The sequence below is a fragment of the Canis lupus genome, chromosome 30, assembly GCF_011100685.1.
Source record: "Canis lupus familiaris isolate Mischka breed German Shepherd chromosome 30, alternate assembly UU_Cfam_GSD_1.0, whole genome shotgun sequence".
In the NCBI taxonomy this organism is placed as follows: domain Eukaryota; kingdom Metazoa; phylum Chordata; class Mammalia; order Carnivora; family Canidae; genus Canis; species Canis lupus.
In genome coordinates this window covers 4372780-4388887 of record NC_049251.1, presented here as the reverse complement: position 1 = coordinate 4388887, position 16108 = coordinate 4372780, and the positions used below count along the sequence as shown (strand labels likewise).

Sequence of the window (16108 nt, the reverse complement as noted above, 5' to 3'; positions counted from 1 at the left end):
GATGGAATTGGAAGGTGAACTTGGAGTAGTTTTAGAGCATGCAAATGCTGGACCAGAATCAGAGGCTTTTGAGATAAAGGGCCAATTTGGGGGAGATGTTTGTCACTCCTAGAACCTCAGATACTGCTTAAATGTTGCCTCTTTGGTTTCAGTTTATGCTTCTATGAGTTTGATTCTAGAGATCCGTTTGTACCACTAATAACCAAGAGGCTAGTTTAAGCTTTCTAGAACTCTGGATAATATGATGTGCTGATTCAGAAATCCCACACTCAGAGCACCTGGGTGGCTCAGTGGTTGAGTGTTTGCCTTTGGCTCGGTGTGATCCTGGGATCCTGGGATCAAGTCCTACATCAGGCTCCCAGCAGGAAGCCTGCTTCTCCCTCTCTCTGTGTCTCTCATGAATAAATAAAATCTTAAAAAAAAAAAAAAAAAGAAATGCCACACTCTGAAGATTATATACCAGCCATGTAGATCAAGAGCCTCTTGAAGATGCCTGAATTAAGGACTACGAGAAGCTGCACATGAACTGGCAACTACTATTTTAGAACGAGGGGTGAAGTTGCAAGCTTGAACCAAGATATCACATAATTCTTTTGGTCAAGAACCTCAAACTCCATTGTTGTCATCAAAAAGAGCACAACATGTGGGAGGGAGTTGGTACCATTTCGAGTTAGTCTTTCCAGCTCCCTACTCTAAAGAATCATTCAGTGGGATCCCTGTCAGCTCTGTTGGATTAGGCCCTGTCTTCTTTCTGGGCCTGCCAACTATCTCTGTGCAAATGCATAGAGAACATTTCTTGAGTCCTGGTGATACAAATGTTCTGTACCAGATGCAATGGTGTCTACTCTCAAAGTTCATCCTCTAGTCAGTGATAAGCACAAAATCCTCTAAAAGTGGTTTCTAACAATAATATTCAGATTGCTGAAGCTTTTTGGAGCTTTACATGTGTTATCTGAGTTGTTTTAATAATAATACTGCAAGGCTGGTGATGTGTAAATGTCTGTTGTTCTTACTTCTATTACAAAACTAGAAAATTTGGATTCATGGAGGTTCAGAAACTTGTCTACATTATTTGGCTAAAACTTATGAGACCTACATCTTCTGATTTCAAATCTCATGTCCTTTAAAATGGAATTGCATTGGATTGAAATGACTGAAAATTAATGGAGTTTGTAAAAGTGCAATAATCTTGCATATAGTTAATCAGAGAGGGGTGAGGATTCTTAAAAATAGGCAATTTATTATAGGTTCTAAAGAGGGACACAGATTTAGAAAAAAAGATATTTGTAGGAAGTAGAAAGAAATGAACACATAAATTGATGGCATATCCAAGATTCCTTTGCATGTATATTTATAATTTAGAAAGGTATGTTAGAGTAATAGCTGACATTTAGTGAGTACACACTGTATACAAGATGCCTGATATATATTATCTTGTTTAATTTTCATAACATCCCTGAGATAGGATCTATTATCTGACTCTCTTTAATAGTCAAGGAAATGGATATCAAAGAGGTTTAAGTCTAACTCAGAACCATAGGTAGCAGAACTAGGACTCCGATTGCCTGGTTTCCCTGATAGCACTTTGCAGAGCCATGGGGTCCAGAGAGGGACTGCATTATGGTTAAGATAGATATTGAAGATCGTGAGGGGCTGGCTTAGCATGGAAGGCCACCCTGTGTCAATAAGGGCTTTGGGGGAGGGGAGGTTAGTACGATTTGTTAAGTGTCCCTAAGTCTGCTGTTATTGCTGGTTCAGACTTCTCATTCCTGACCCTGAACAAAACTTCTTAAGTTCAGTACGTTTGAAACGAAAATAGCGACATTATTTCTTTTCACAGATCTGTGGAAGAGCATCTCAATGCAAACGTAATTCATCCCCTTTCACTATAATTTCCTTACTGTGGGAAATCCTTTTGAAGATTTCATCTTATCTCATGCTTAACTTTCATAGATTAAACTCCCACAGACACACTTCTTTTAAATACATTTCCTTTTCGGGCCCCAGATTTCTCTTCATGATTGTGAGGGACCCTGCTTAACATAGGAGGCCATCCTGTGGCAAGAAAGGTTCCAGGGTGAGTTTAGTACTATTTGGCAAGTGGCCCTCAGTGTAACTCTCACTAGATTTCCTTTTGTCATTATCAAACTCAATAGGACTCAAGCTGGGCTGGTTAGGCTCCTTTAAATGCCCCTTCAATAGATTGGGAATCAATAGATTCCCCCGCAAATGTGACTTTGTTTCTCACTGTCTCCTCTCCTCCTCCTTTTTCTTCTTTTTTAAGATTTTATTTATTCATGAGAGACACAGAGAGAGAGGCAGAGACATAGGCAGAGGGAGAAGCAGGCTCCCCATGGAGACCCTGATGTGGGACTCCATCCCAGGACCCCGGGATCACGCCCTGAGCCAAAGGCAGAAGCTCAACCACTGAGCTACCAAAGCACCCCACTGTCTTTCTCAAGCCCCACTAGACAGCCTCTACCCAGACTGGGATGCAAGATGATTGAATCTGTATTATTCACTTCCTAGCCCTAAGCACCCCTTACTCAGAATCCTATTGCACACAGCCAAAAAATACTGGTCATTCCTTAGATCTTGTATTTCTGTTAATAATTACCTCCGATGACTTCCTTGTTAGATGTTAACTTTAAAAAGCAAGCAAACAAAACTCTTCCCTAGTTGCCAGCTTTACCCACAAAGTCTATTATCTCTCTTATGTAACTCAAGCCATGTTGTATCTTTTCGCTGGCCAACCAAGACATTTTGTGCTAATATTATTTTCTCCCTTGTTCAGTTGAACAAAATATTCATTTTGTGCTAATATTATTTTTCTCCCTTGTTCAGTTGAAAAAATTCTTGACTGAGACTTTTCTGAAGGTTTCAAATAAATCCTTCCTCCTGTTGTCATGTAATATTTCTGCCTTTAAAAACAAAACAAAACAAAAAAACCCAAAAAAAACCCTGAAACTAAAAACAACCCCCCCCACTCCCCCATAAACCATTCCAAACCAACCAAACAACAATAACAACAACAACGAAAAACCAATCAAAGTCCATCATTCAGGTTTGTCCTGATTTATTATTATCCCATTTTCCAATGTGGCAAAAAAAATTCCCAGCCCAAACTTCCTAATTTCCCTTTTGTTGTTTTTATTAATAAGTATCCATTTTAAAGGATAGTTATCACCTCTATTGGATTGTAAATCTCCTTGAGGGCAGGAGACTGTGTCTAACCACTAATAGGTACCCACACATTTATTAGTGAGCAGTGCTACCTCTAGGGGGTCAATAAATACTTGTTGACTCACTGACTCTATAAATATAAACGGCAAAATAATCAGACATTCTGCTAGCACCTAATTTGCTCCCTGTAGGTAAGTTTGTCTCTTTGGTAGCATTGATTCTTTTAGGCCACCAGGGTTCCATTTAGCGAATTACAACTGCCTTGTGCTAACTGGTACCCTGGTGGCCTGAATGAGCTTAAGAGTCTCCCCAAATGAAGGACATCTCCCCCGAGAGTGACTCTGAATCTTGTTGAATACCTAACCCAACCTTTATTTTCTTCCACAGCATTTTCCCTTTGAGACAAAGATTCTTTTGCCTGTGGGCCTTTTAGCCTTTTCACAAGTCAGAAACTCTCATGTCATAAACAAATAAAAATGCACTTCATTTACCATATTCTTGCTGTTTTACATTTTTAAAGGGAAGTATTGCTGAATTACTGTGAATGCTAAGCAGGAAATTCACAATTTTCCTTGTAGTTTTTTTTTATATTTTTTTTGTAAGTGAGCATCTTTCTGACAGATCCAGCCATCAACAGTGCCCTCCTACTGTTTGACTCACATTCAGAATTCATTTCTATGTGCACCACGGTACACAAATTTTGCAAAGTATTAGAGGAACATGCACAATACTCCCTAGTTGTTTCTTCCTCAGGCCTAGTCTCCCAAAGCTTTTCTGTTTTGTGCAGCATTCTCTACCAAACAAGGCTCCTTTATGCAATTTTAGGAAATCCACAACAGGATAAAGTTAATGGATGAGTAGTTGCATTCCTGCAGGGAATCCCTTAATTGAATCCTGAGGAATCTGGTCTCTTTTGTTAGGCCGTGTGCTAAAAATTGGAAGCAGATCCTTAAGAAGTGTTAAGAGTCTTCTGGACTGCAAAGATGCCATGTTCCCTATTCCCCAAATAGGATTGAGATGCTAATGAATTTGAGGGGTTTATGAACAATTCTTACCTTTGGTGAAAGCATATGCCATATGTAAGTCATGAATAAGGCAGTGCCATGCTCTGATAGTATCAATCCATCCTGATTGCAAATATTATTAATGCCCTGCCTTCCTTCCACATGTCCCTCTGCAATATCCTCCAACAATTGCATGCCCCATTCCTATGTTCCCTAAGAAAGACATCTACCCTGGCTGCAGAGCCAAAGAATACAGCTACTTCCAATGGCACACCCTTCATCCTGCTGGGGAAGTATGTTACCAAGACTTCCTTGACTCCTGACTCAGTTTCATTCCTTAGATTTGGGGAGTTCCTGTTTTCTCTCACTCTGCATCATTTTGTTTGTACACTTATTTCTTACCAGAGCAGTTTGCCCTCTGCTTTTTTTAGACCTCCACCAGAGATGATGCTCCATGGTGACTCCTTGCTGTTCTCTTGGAGGAAACTGTAAATGGTAATACCCAGTGCCTGGCATAATTTGTCTATTAAACTTCTGTTTCTAGGAGGCCTTTCCTGATAGTAGCAATAGCTGCTATGTATTAAGCACTTCCTGTGGGCCAGGCACTACACTGGGTGCTTTTAGCATTGCTCTTATTTGATGTTCCCATGAAGAAATCCAGGCCCAGTGAGACAAAGTATCTTGCTAGTGAGAGACAGAGCCAGGAGTCAAAGCACTGATATTTCTCAAAGCCAGAATTTATCATTCACTACAGTGCCATGTTCCTTATTTGACACTTTTCTCTCATTAGAACTGTGTTCACCACTGTTTTCTCATTGTAGTTACACTCACTCACACACACACACACACACACAGACATACACACACCCAATGCACATCTGTGTCCTGTATATATAATAATGCCATTGATCACTTTTGTTATAGATGGCTATTAATATTCTTAAGTTTTCCTCCACTAATTTCAGAGAGTGGAGTTTGAGTCTTATTTATCTTTTATGTCTTTCCACCCCTAACTCCAAGCCTGGAACCAAGTTATTGCTCAATAAACAGTAATGATAATATTGGTTTGGTAGAGACATCATTAGGACATAAATTTTAATTTACAGAAGTTTATTCAAGTTTCCATCACTATTGTGGTATTATAGCTTGCAATTTTGGCACTCCTAAGGGGAATATTTATAGACTAGTTGGCAATTTACAATTATTCTCTCTTTATGTGCAATGCTAGCTAATCAATTGCATATTAAAATAAAGGGTTTGTATGAATAGGCTGGTTTAAAGTATTTCTGTGTTGCAAAGATCAGTACAATATAACACACCAACTTAATTTTTAGCAGCACTTTAAGCAAAAAGCCTGAAGGAAGCCTTTACTTCATAAGGCAATGCAATAAATGAAAGCGTCGGACCAGTGTTTCTGCCTTTTTGGCTTTAAACACCTCCTAGGGATTTGACATGTATGAAGACAGTATGTCTGAAGAGGTTCATATAATATTTTTTTTAGAAGATACTACTAAAAGGCAAGGTTGTGTGGTAACTAAGTACAAAGAAAATTATATTTCCTGATAATAATCACCTACATGACAATGTGCTTTTGGTCACAAGAACGTGACAAGAAAATGCCGATGGCCCAGTATAACTCTCACTTCTGCTGTAAAAAAAAAAGCACCACAGTGAAGGAGTGTCACTGGTGGAATTTTTATTTTTACAAAAATCACAGACTCTTATAAGTGCAACGTGGTAGCCATTTTGGCTGAATTAAAGTGTTCTTTTCTAAAATTTTCTGTCGCTCTTTGCTCTAATTTCTACTTCTAGGTTTTCTCTCTGGTGTGTACTAAATTTGGGTCTAAATACAAGGAACCCCAAATCCAAAATAATAGATGGAGGGTGGGAAGACATAGGATGATTATTGCAAGACCACATCATATATTATATAAAGACAGAGTCTCAGCAATTTATTTGGCTGTGTCAGGGTGCTTGCTTAGGGAGCTAGAGATCTAGGTTTTCATTCTATCAATAGCTCTTGCTGTCAATTAATTAGAATATATATTCCTATTAATTCAAGGCTGTGCAATGCCTTCTTTATGTACACTGCAAGCATTTCCATGAAACTGCATCTGTCCTCGGTTAGCCCATGCAGTGCTTCTGCCCAGAGATCCAGTGTTTCTTTCCCAATCTACATTTTGTATGCTTGTCAAGCTGTGCAGATGCTTTGTGGATTGGAAGTATTGCTGCTTCTCACAATATTTTAAAATGTTGAGAATATAGATTTTTAACTTGATCTCTTTACAGATAATGGTAAGTAAAACCCATTTAACAGATCAGGGAATTAGGTCACCTATGATTCACTATAATAATATGCAAACCATAAGAAAGATGGTTAAATATCTGTCAACAATGGATTTTCACCAATTCATACAGCTATCTCACAGAAATTAAGGCCCCATGTCTACTTCTGAAATAATCTGACCATTTTGAAAATAGAAGTGCTAACCATTACCTTCATCCTCAAATCTGCATTTTTTTAATAGAATTCTGTACCTCGACTAATAGCATTTCAATATACCCTGTTGCCCCAGTTAGGACTCTTAAGGTCATCCTTGACTTACGTCCCTTATTTCTTATGTCCAATCGATCATCAGACCTGTCAGTTCTCCCTCAGAAGTGTCCTCTGGCTAAAGTCCCTTTTTATCATCCTCATGGCCACTGGCTTAAACCCTCATCATTTTTGTTTGGAGTATTCATATAGCCTCCTATCTGATCTCCCCAGCATTTGTCTTCCTCCCCTCGAGTTCATTCTTCACCTAGACACCAGAATGATCTTCCTGAAAACAATTCTCATCAAGTTACTTCTCTCCTTAAAGACCTCAGCTGGAGTCCACTTGTTCACAGGGTGAATGCTAAACTCCTATCGCTCGACCTATCAGGCTTTTGGCTATTAGACATCACCTTCTCCGGTTACAGTTCTTGGCATTTTCTGCATGGATTCTCATCCCTGGCTCCATTCCTAGACACTCCTATCAAACTCATATATTAATTAATTATATTACTTTATGTCATTGCACGTTTTCCTACAGCATACTGTGCTGCTTTTCTCCTTCACCTCTTGCCAACTCTTACCATAAGACCACACAAATATCATCTCTTGAGGTCTTTCCTGCTGCTGGCAAAATTGCTTTTACCCTGTACTAGACTCTCTCATCATGCCAATAATATTCCTATTATATTTACTGCTTTGTATTTTAATGATGTGTGAGCAGGTCTACTTGTAACTTCTTTGGGGAGGAAGCTCTTCCTATACCTGATTCATATTTGAATTGACCAAGTACGAGGATGTTTAATAAATGCTGCATGAATGAACAAATGATCCAGATTGATCTTTTCTCCATACTATAGTGCTTTGTAACCAAAACAAATGATATTTTTGCTATAAGTGCTTGTACCATAACATGATATGTGTTTTCCTAAAAAATTCAGTCTTACGTGAAAACAAAACAAATGCACACAATAAAAAGGGCTCACTGGGCAGACCACTGAAAACCCCATACAATTTGTAATCAAAGCATAATCAAAACCATATTTGGTATCTGAGCTAAGTTGGATCTCCCTAGCATACACCCCTCTTTAGTGTGGCCAGATATGGCCATAATAGATATCAATAGCAAACAGTAATAATAGACTGGAGATGCTAATAATGTTCTGATTAATTAGGGAGGAGTTGCTAAGATAACATGGATGGAAATGGAGTCTGAGCCAATGGGTGGTTGCTAAGGTGAGCCCTGGGACATTGCAACCTGCCACAAGCTAAGAGTTTCCTTATGCTAGGGAAGCACCTCTTTGGAGGAGGAGCCTAGAGTGCAAGCTCTCATTTTTAATTTTCTAAAAGTATATACTGCAGCCTTAGAAAGGGTTGCTGTGACCAAGGCAATAGCCATGCTGGGGAACTTTTTCCTTTCCTGCAGAAAGTTATAATTCTCCTCTTGCTATGTTTTTGTCCCTCTTGCATATTGAAACAGGGTGAATTCCACATTGCAAGAACATCCCCCTGCTTTTTAATTATATTTTCCTGCTGATCAATGATATATGAGCTAAATCACATTCTAACTAGGGGCATTCCAGCAAAGGAGACAGTATTCATATATTTGCATTGTTTAATTATCTAATGCCTATTATCTCGTCTTTCCAATGATTCTTTGAAGATGGAGACTGTATGTAATACTGAAAGAATCTGAAATTTTTTTTTCAGCTTTTGACATAAATTTCTTTGAGTAGCAGATACTATTTTTGCCAGTCATTTGTTTGTTTCCTCTCAAATCCATTCTTTGCTCTGCACCTCTCTGGTTTGTGTTGCAGGGACCTATGCTTCACAACCTCCCTTCCCCAATGGCTTCTGCATAGTTTTGGCCAATGGCAGACACAGGGGGAAGGCTGGTGGGCAGTGGGAGAGAAGCTACATAGTTCTCCTCTTAGGTCTTTGCCTTCGGCTTTCATTTCTGGCACTGGCTACCTTCCTTCTGTGGCTCTAGTTCCTGTGGAATTGTCTCTCCCTCCATGGTTCCTGTTCCTGTTCCCACCAGGCAATTCTCAACTGGAGTTCTAGCTCCCCCTATATAGGCCCTGCCTTTGATCTCTAGGAATAACACCTACTCCCCTTGGTCCTTAGAGATGGCAGAGGCTTCCTCCTGTTGCTAATTTCTGGATTGCTTCATTGTTTCTTCTTGCCTGGATCCTCTTAGCTCTTCCATCACCATGTTACCATTTTCCTGTAAATGATCTAAAGAATCCCTGTCTGGATTCTGGTATGCTCTTAAAACACAATATAGAGTAAAATCAGATGTGCTATAGGTGCCCATTGCCCAGCTTGTTAGAATAAAAATCACCTTGACTATTACCTGTAAGAAGATGATGGTAAGCGATAGCCCTAATATGTCACTTGGGAACCCAAAATGAAATCTTGTGAAAAATTCCTTAAATATTAAGAAATCTCACCAGATCTTTTCCAGCACCTTGGTCACACACTTGCACTCTGACATTCCTATCATCTACAGCACATGCTGTCAAGCCATACTGCTGCTGGTACTTGAGGACATGGCCCTAGTGACTGTGCCCAAGATTATGACATTTAAAAAAAAGATTTTATTTATTTATTCATGAGAGACACACACACACACAGAGAGAGAGAGAGAGAGACAGAGAGAGAGAGACAGAGACATAGGCAAGGGAGAAGCAGGCTCCATGCAGGGAACCTGGTATGGGACTCGATCCCAGGACTCCAGGATCATGCCCTGGGCCAAAGGCAGGTGCTAACCTACTGAGCCACCCAGCCATCCCAGATTATGACATTTAAAGGCTTGTCTCTCTAGGTTTCTTTTCAGTAGACTATTAACAGGGAAAGGTATTTAAATGTCCTGAAAAATCCCCAAAGTTCTCTGGCCTTTATTCCCAAGCAATTCATAAGGAACAACGTGAAATTTCAATTAAACCTGAAAACAAGCAAGTTCTAAACCCTTTAAGGACTGCCAAAATAAAAAGTAGCACCCCAGTAGGGGAGAAAAAAGAACTGGCTCTGTAAGTACACACTACAAAACCTGATGTTAGTATCTTCCAGAAAACCTAACTGTTGATGTTTTCAGGAAAACAGGGAACGAGATGTTCATACCCCACCTAACATGTGCAATGCGAGTAATCCAACTTTTATTGACAAAAAGGGTACAGAAGCTGTAATCATACAGCCTGACTAAGGAAAGAATAATGTAGTTCTTTTGAGTTGGGATTAAGTTGTGTTGGTTGATGGGTTTGGAAAAACAATATTATACTTGGCTTCTAGATAAATACTGCAGAGACCTCTTGTAAATCTTCCAGTAATTTTTTGTAATCCTTCACAAGTAGTAAAATCATTGCTGTGAGGCAGACAGGAGAGGGATCCACAAATAAGACATCTGTTATTGTTATATCAATGATGATATATGCCCAACTCTGAAATAACAACATTTAACAAGAAATGGAACCTTATCCAAAATGAGATCTCACTCACTTCCATGACTTCATTTGCTACATTAATAAGAGTAAACTGAAGTTTATAATTGGGTGATCTTATCTATTAGCATTAGTAATATATCACAGGTGTAGGGCTTTGTATTTTAGATTAATGGAATTCAAAATGTTGGAAAAGTTCTATGCTAACATATAGCATGCATGGACAGATGAGTATGGTGATATATTGAATAAACAGAAAAAATAAACTATTTGCTTTTTCTGATATATTTTGCTGTATATTTTTTGTATATTTGCACCTCCCCCAAGTTTTCAGTTTTTTACAAGTTTAAGGTATTTTTACAATAATCTATTAAAACAACAGTGAAAGAATGTTGAGGCTTGTAATGCTTTCAGGAGACATGTAATATTATAGTCTTAGTATTTATAATGAATATTTAGAAAAATAATGTATTACTTGAAGCTAACACATTTCTTTTCTAGCATACAGGTGAAAAATTAAATTCTAAGCTCTAAAGGCTATGTCACCATATGTTTGGAGAATTTTTAAGAACCCCAAAGTAGAACTTTGGCAGTGGAATAGGCAATTATTTGCCAACACCAGATTTATGTGCAAATCCTAAGAATCTTAAACAGAATCTTTTTAAATGCCTTCAAATGATATCTAGGAATCTCTTGGTTTTTACTTTTATTTCCATTGTCTTGGTTTGACTCCTGTACTTTATGTCCTATTAAAACAATCATTTGCTCACTTTTGAAGCTAAAGGCAGCAATTTTATGCATTCCTCAGTTGCCCCTTAGGTGTGGTCCTCTACACTGCACAAAGAAGAAAAGACCTTGCTTTGCTCTCCTGCAGATTTACAGCTCGAACTGTGTTTAATCCTTTTCCAGCCTTTGCTGAAGCTGGTGACTAGGCCAAAGTTAGAATGTTGTGTGAATCTGCTTAGAGAGAAGCTGTTAGAGCCAAGTAGGAAACATCTAGGCCTCTCCATATTTGCTACCACTGACTACAGCAGACTTTCTGAAGCACCCTCTTCCTTAGGTTTTCATGATGGCCTTTCCTCCTGGCTCTTCTACTTCTTTGGCCTGACCTTTCCTTTTCAGTGTACTTCATTAACTGTCATTCCTCTTCCCCGTCTTTGTATGTAGGGGCTTCTAGGTTTCTGTCTCTGGTCATTTTCCATACCTTTTCCATTTCATCTAGATTTTTTTGAGCTGTACTGAGGTATAATTTACCATAGGAATTTTGGTGAGAACACTTAAGATCTACCATTTTAGCAGATTTCAAGTATACGATATAATATTGTTAACTGCAGTCACCACTTTGTACATAGATCTCCAGAATGCATTCACCCTAACTTAAACATTGTCCCCTTTGACCAGTGTTTCTCATTTCCCCCTCCCCGGTCTACCATCCTTGAGAGTCCACAGTCAATGACTGAATAGTGCGGCAGGTGTTGTCAGCTCTACTTAAAGACCTGAACCATATTTCTAAAGTAGACTATATTAGAGCATTATACCATGGAGAAGAAATGATATTTTCTCTCTACAGGCTCATGGAAAACAGCTTTTTGAACTCTTATTAGGCCTGCTTTTCAAACTGCAAGTTGGAAAACTGGGTTCTCTTTTTAAAGTGTTTCTTAATTAATATTAGACAATAATTAGTTTGAATTGCTTTTTCAAAAATGGCATTTAGCCATTATTGAGAAACTTCAGGGTATGTGTGACATGAGGCTATCTAACTCAATGGATAAATTATCAGCCTTTACCTTCACCAGTCCTGTTGGGCTTATAGATACATGTATGACCTGAAGACTTCCATCTTTAAAATCAGTCTTCCTGGGATCCCTGGGTGGCGCAGCGGTTTGGCGCCTGCCTTTGGCCCAGGGCGCGATCCTGGAGACCCGGGATCGAATCCCACGTCGGGCTCCCGGTGCATGGAGCCTGCTTCTCCCTCTGCCTGTGTCTCTGCCTCTCTCTCTCTCTCTCTCTCTCTGTGACTATCATAAATCTAAAAAAAAAAATCAGTCTTCCTTAATCCCTGGGCTTAAATCTTAAGAACTGGGAAAAAACATCAACAGATTATGCCTCATTGGCGTATGTGATCTAGAATTTGTCCTGCTTCTGTAAGATCTCTAAGACCTGTTATTGCAAGATTAGTTCTGGCACTCATATACCCCCTAAAATGAAGGCTTCCCTTCATCTTTCTGTGTGTATTCAGTGAGTATAAACAGATTTCTTCTTGAGTTTTCAGATAAGGATTTCAAAATCTGGTAGGCGTGGCTTTCTGCCTTAGATCCCAGACCACTGCCAGAGGTACTTTGCTTACCTCTGCCAGCCACCTTTCCCAGGGACTAGACCTTGTTGGTACCTCTAGCTCCTAGACCAGTCCTGATCCTTAAATAGACTGAAACCCCAAAACATGGGCACTGAATTTGAGAATCACAAGAGTCTGGATACTCCAGCTGTGGTCCTCATTGACCAGATAAACCCTCTGGATACAGATGCTAATTTGCACTACTGGGTACTTTCCTCAGTGGCCAGCCCTACTGTTGGGTCAATTTCCTATTTTTAGTATCAACTTGCTCTTGCTTTGTGTCTACCACCCACTGAAGTCTTAATATGCTCTGGAGGCCAAGCTATACAAATGTGACAACTTTCATTGGTTTCAACAAGTTAGGTAAGGCTTAGTGAGAAAAAAATCATGGAATATTAAAAGAAGGTCTGATGATTTTATTATTATTCTTTCAAAAATAATGTTTATTGAACATCTAAAAGGTATGATCTCATTAAATTTGAGAAGGCAGGCCAGCATCATTGGAATTGAGAATTTAGGAAGTAAATCATGAGGAAAAGATTTCTTACTTGCTAATCAGTCTCAGTCAGAGGGGATAGAGCTTTCTTAGGGCAATAGAAAAATTGTAAAGAGCTTTCTGGTCTCCAAGCTTTGGGAATATCACACCATATTAGTGGCAGCCATTGGTGGAAGATAGAGGTGGCTCTGCTAATGGCACTAAAAGGAACCCCAGAAGTGATGCTTTCAATTTAGCTCATAATTCTGTAAAGGCAAACATTGGCCCTTTCCCACTGCCACTCAACCCCCAACCCCCCAGGAAAGCTTACTTTTCCCAGTGATGCTATCCTTGTATATTGCAATTGCATTTTGTACATGGTTTACAGAAATATCGGAGAAATGGGAAAAGGAATTTGTCTTGGGTATGGTATCTGTGCTTTCCTTAATGAAGGAAAACCTTGATTCAGATTGCCATACTCAGTACTAAAATTACTATGAAACTGAGTTTTGTAAAACGCGCAGAACAGGAACTCTGAAACATAGTGTCATGTGCAGTGCTCAGTGAGGCAGATAACATGTGGAGAGCTAAAGGTTGTGTACCCTCCCATCCAGATTATATGTCTTTTTTTGTACCTTTCTATTCATCACTCCTGCCTCAGCTGCTCAAGTTTCTGTTATAGTGTCTCATTCATGTCTGCCCTTCCAAAAAAATCCTCTAAGTAAAAATTTCCCTTTCTCACCACCCTACCCACAACTCTTCTAGTCTTAGGGATAGCACAAATATATGGCATTTGTTGAGTGCTTAACATGTACCTGGCACATACAGTGTTTCATTTAATGATTGCCCTCTTAGAGAGAAACATCAGTGTTTAAAATATGAATGTAAAGGGGTTAGTCCAACCTCTCTGTTTCTTCATTTATGGAATAGTGATAAATACTCACCTTATAGGTCAATTTTAAGATTAGAGATGAGGAAACTGAGTCACACACAGCAAAAATGTACTAAGCCAGTGTTCCAACTCATGGGATCTGACAAAAGCTTGTGCTTATCTCATTCTTTTTTTTTCTTTTAGGATTTTTTATTTATTCATGAGAGACACACAGAGAGAGGCAGAGACACAGGCAGAGGGAGAAGCTGGCTCCCCACAGGGAGCCCAATGTGGGACTCGATCCCAGGACTCCAAGATCCATACCCTGAGCTGAAGGCAGATGCTCAAACGCTGAGCCACCCAGCCATCCCTGTGCTTAGCTCATTCTGCTGAGCTACAATATGAGAACTTCAAGACTTTGGGGAAAGAAAAGGACCACGAGGCTTTCTTAGTCTTTAGGGTTGCCAGATACAATGCAGTGCACCAGTTAGATTGGAATTTCAGGTAAACACAAAATTTCAGGTAAACAAAAAGGGAAGAATTTTTGGTACTAGTACATAGTAAATATTGCATGGGATATGCTTATACTTTATCGTTCAGTGTTTTCTTGAAGTTCTAGTTTAACTAAACTTTACCTGGATATTTTTTCCTAAATCTGGTGATCCTACTACTACTCCATAAATCACAACATATAGACAACTGCTGAAGTGTAAGGAATGTGGTCCTTAAGGCAAAAAGGAAGTAAACTTTTATTACCAAGCCACTGCCTGTCAGAACTAGAAAGGTCACCCAGTCCTCATCTCACCAAAGAGTAAATGGAAGATCAGGGTGGGGAAATGACTTGCACAAAATCATAGTGCCTCTAAAGAGACTAGACTCAAAGTCAGGCTTCCATTGTTCTCATTTAATCCTTCATCCACCACACACACATACACACACACACACACACACACACTCATTCTGAGGACTTGAGAGACTATGTGAATATCTCCCAAGTGGATTATTAGATGCTCTTGGTAATTATGACACTAAGTCAAGTCAATCAGTTTTTTATATTTCTGAAATCTACAGTGGCTAATGGAGAAGCTAGGACAGCATAACATATAAATTAGGAGAAAGGAGGAGCTTTAGGGCTATGTTATTAAAAACAGTTTCCATTAGCTGCATGTGGCTACTGAACACATGAGAGGTAACTAGTTGTTTTATTTTTTAAGATTTTTAATTTATTCATTTGAGAGAAAGAGCGAGCAAGCAAGAGCACAAGTGAGGGAGAGGGGCAGAGGGGCCGAGGGAGAAGGAGAAGCAGATCCCCGCTGAGCAGGGAGCCAGAAGTAGGGCTTGATCCCGGGACTCTGGGATCATGACCTGAGTCGAAGACAGATGCTTAACCGACTGAGCCACCGAGGCAGGCACCCCTCACCTGTTCTTTTTTTATTTGACTTTTTTTTTTTTTTTTACTATGGCTATTGGAAAAGTTTGAATTATATGAGTGCATTAGTTTACATTTCTATTGGACAGCACTGTCGCAGAGGATTTGCTGTTTGTTTAAATAGAAAAAAATAGAGATTAGGATCCTCCCCTAACATTTGGCCATCTTTTGATGACAATATTTAACTCATTTATTTACTTCATTGAAGATTTATGAAATTGTTCTGGAAAGTGCAAACCAGTATGGAAATACAAAATATGTTTAGAGTCACTATTGTTCTTAAAAAAGTAAATAGCTGGGTATTGGATTTTCTTTCCCAAAGTCAGTAAACACTTACCGAACTCAGGCTGCTTACTTCTTTGAGACAAGTCACTTAGGCTTAGTTCAATTAAATGCCTCTGTTTCCTCATCTACAACCAGAGATCTCTGAAGGGGAGGCCTATTCCCAACACCCGTAGGGTACAGGACTGCCAGAACAATGAATAATGTGGCCCCATTGTTGCTGACAGATGGGAATCATTCACTTCTTAGTGTATGTTTTTTGAAATGCTTTTGAGTTCACGCCCCCATTGCGGCTGTTGCCATGGTCATATGCTTTATGATGTTAGCCCCTTGCCCCTTACTCTGCCTTCCCAGGGAAGAAAGAAACTGGCTGCAAATTTCACAATTGTAAAAATATTTTACTAGTCAGTGCCTTTGTACTCTCTTCTCGTATTTCCCATTAAACTTGGGTAATTCATAGATACAGATAATAAAAGCTATCAGATATAGGGGAGGCACAATCTGATTCCAGTTCATTAGAAAGTGCCCTAAGAAAGCCCCCTTCGGGGGGTTAAAG

The 16108-nt window shown here is 39.3% G+C and overlaps 1 long non-coding RNA gene across 1 annotated transcript in view; it reads right to left on the bottom strand.

Moving 5' to 3' along the window:
* The window catches only part of LOC119866826, a 32812-nt gene extending 17017 nt beyond the window's left edge, over positions 1-15795 (bottom strand). Inside the window, exon 1 of the long non-coding RNA XR_005381340.1 lies at positions 15608-15795. This is a non-coding gene — a long non-coding RNA (uncharacterized LOC119866826). The remainder of the gene's footprint in view (positions 1-15607) is intronic.
* Between the last annotated feature and the right edge of the window lie 313 nt (positions 15796-16108).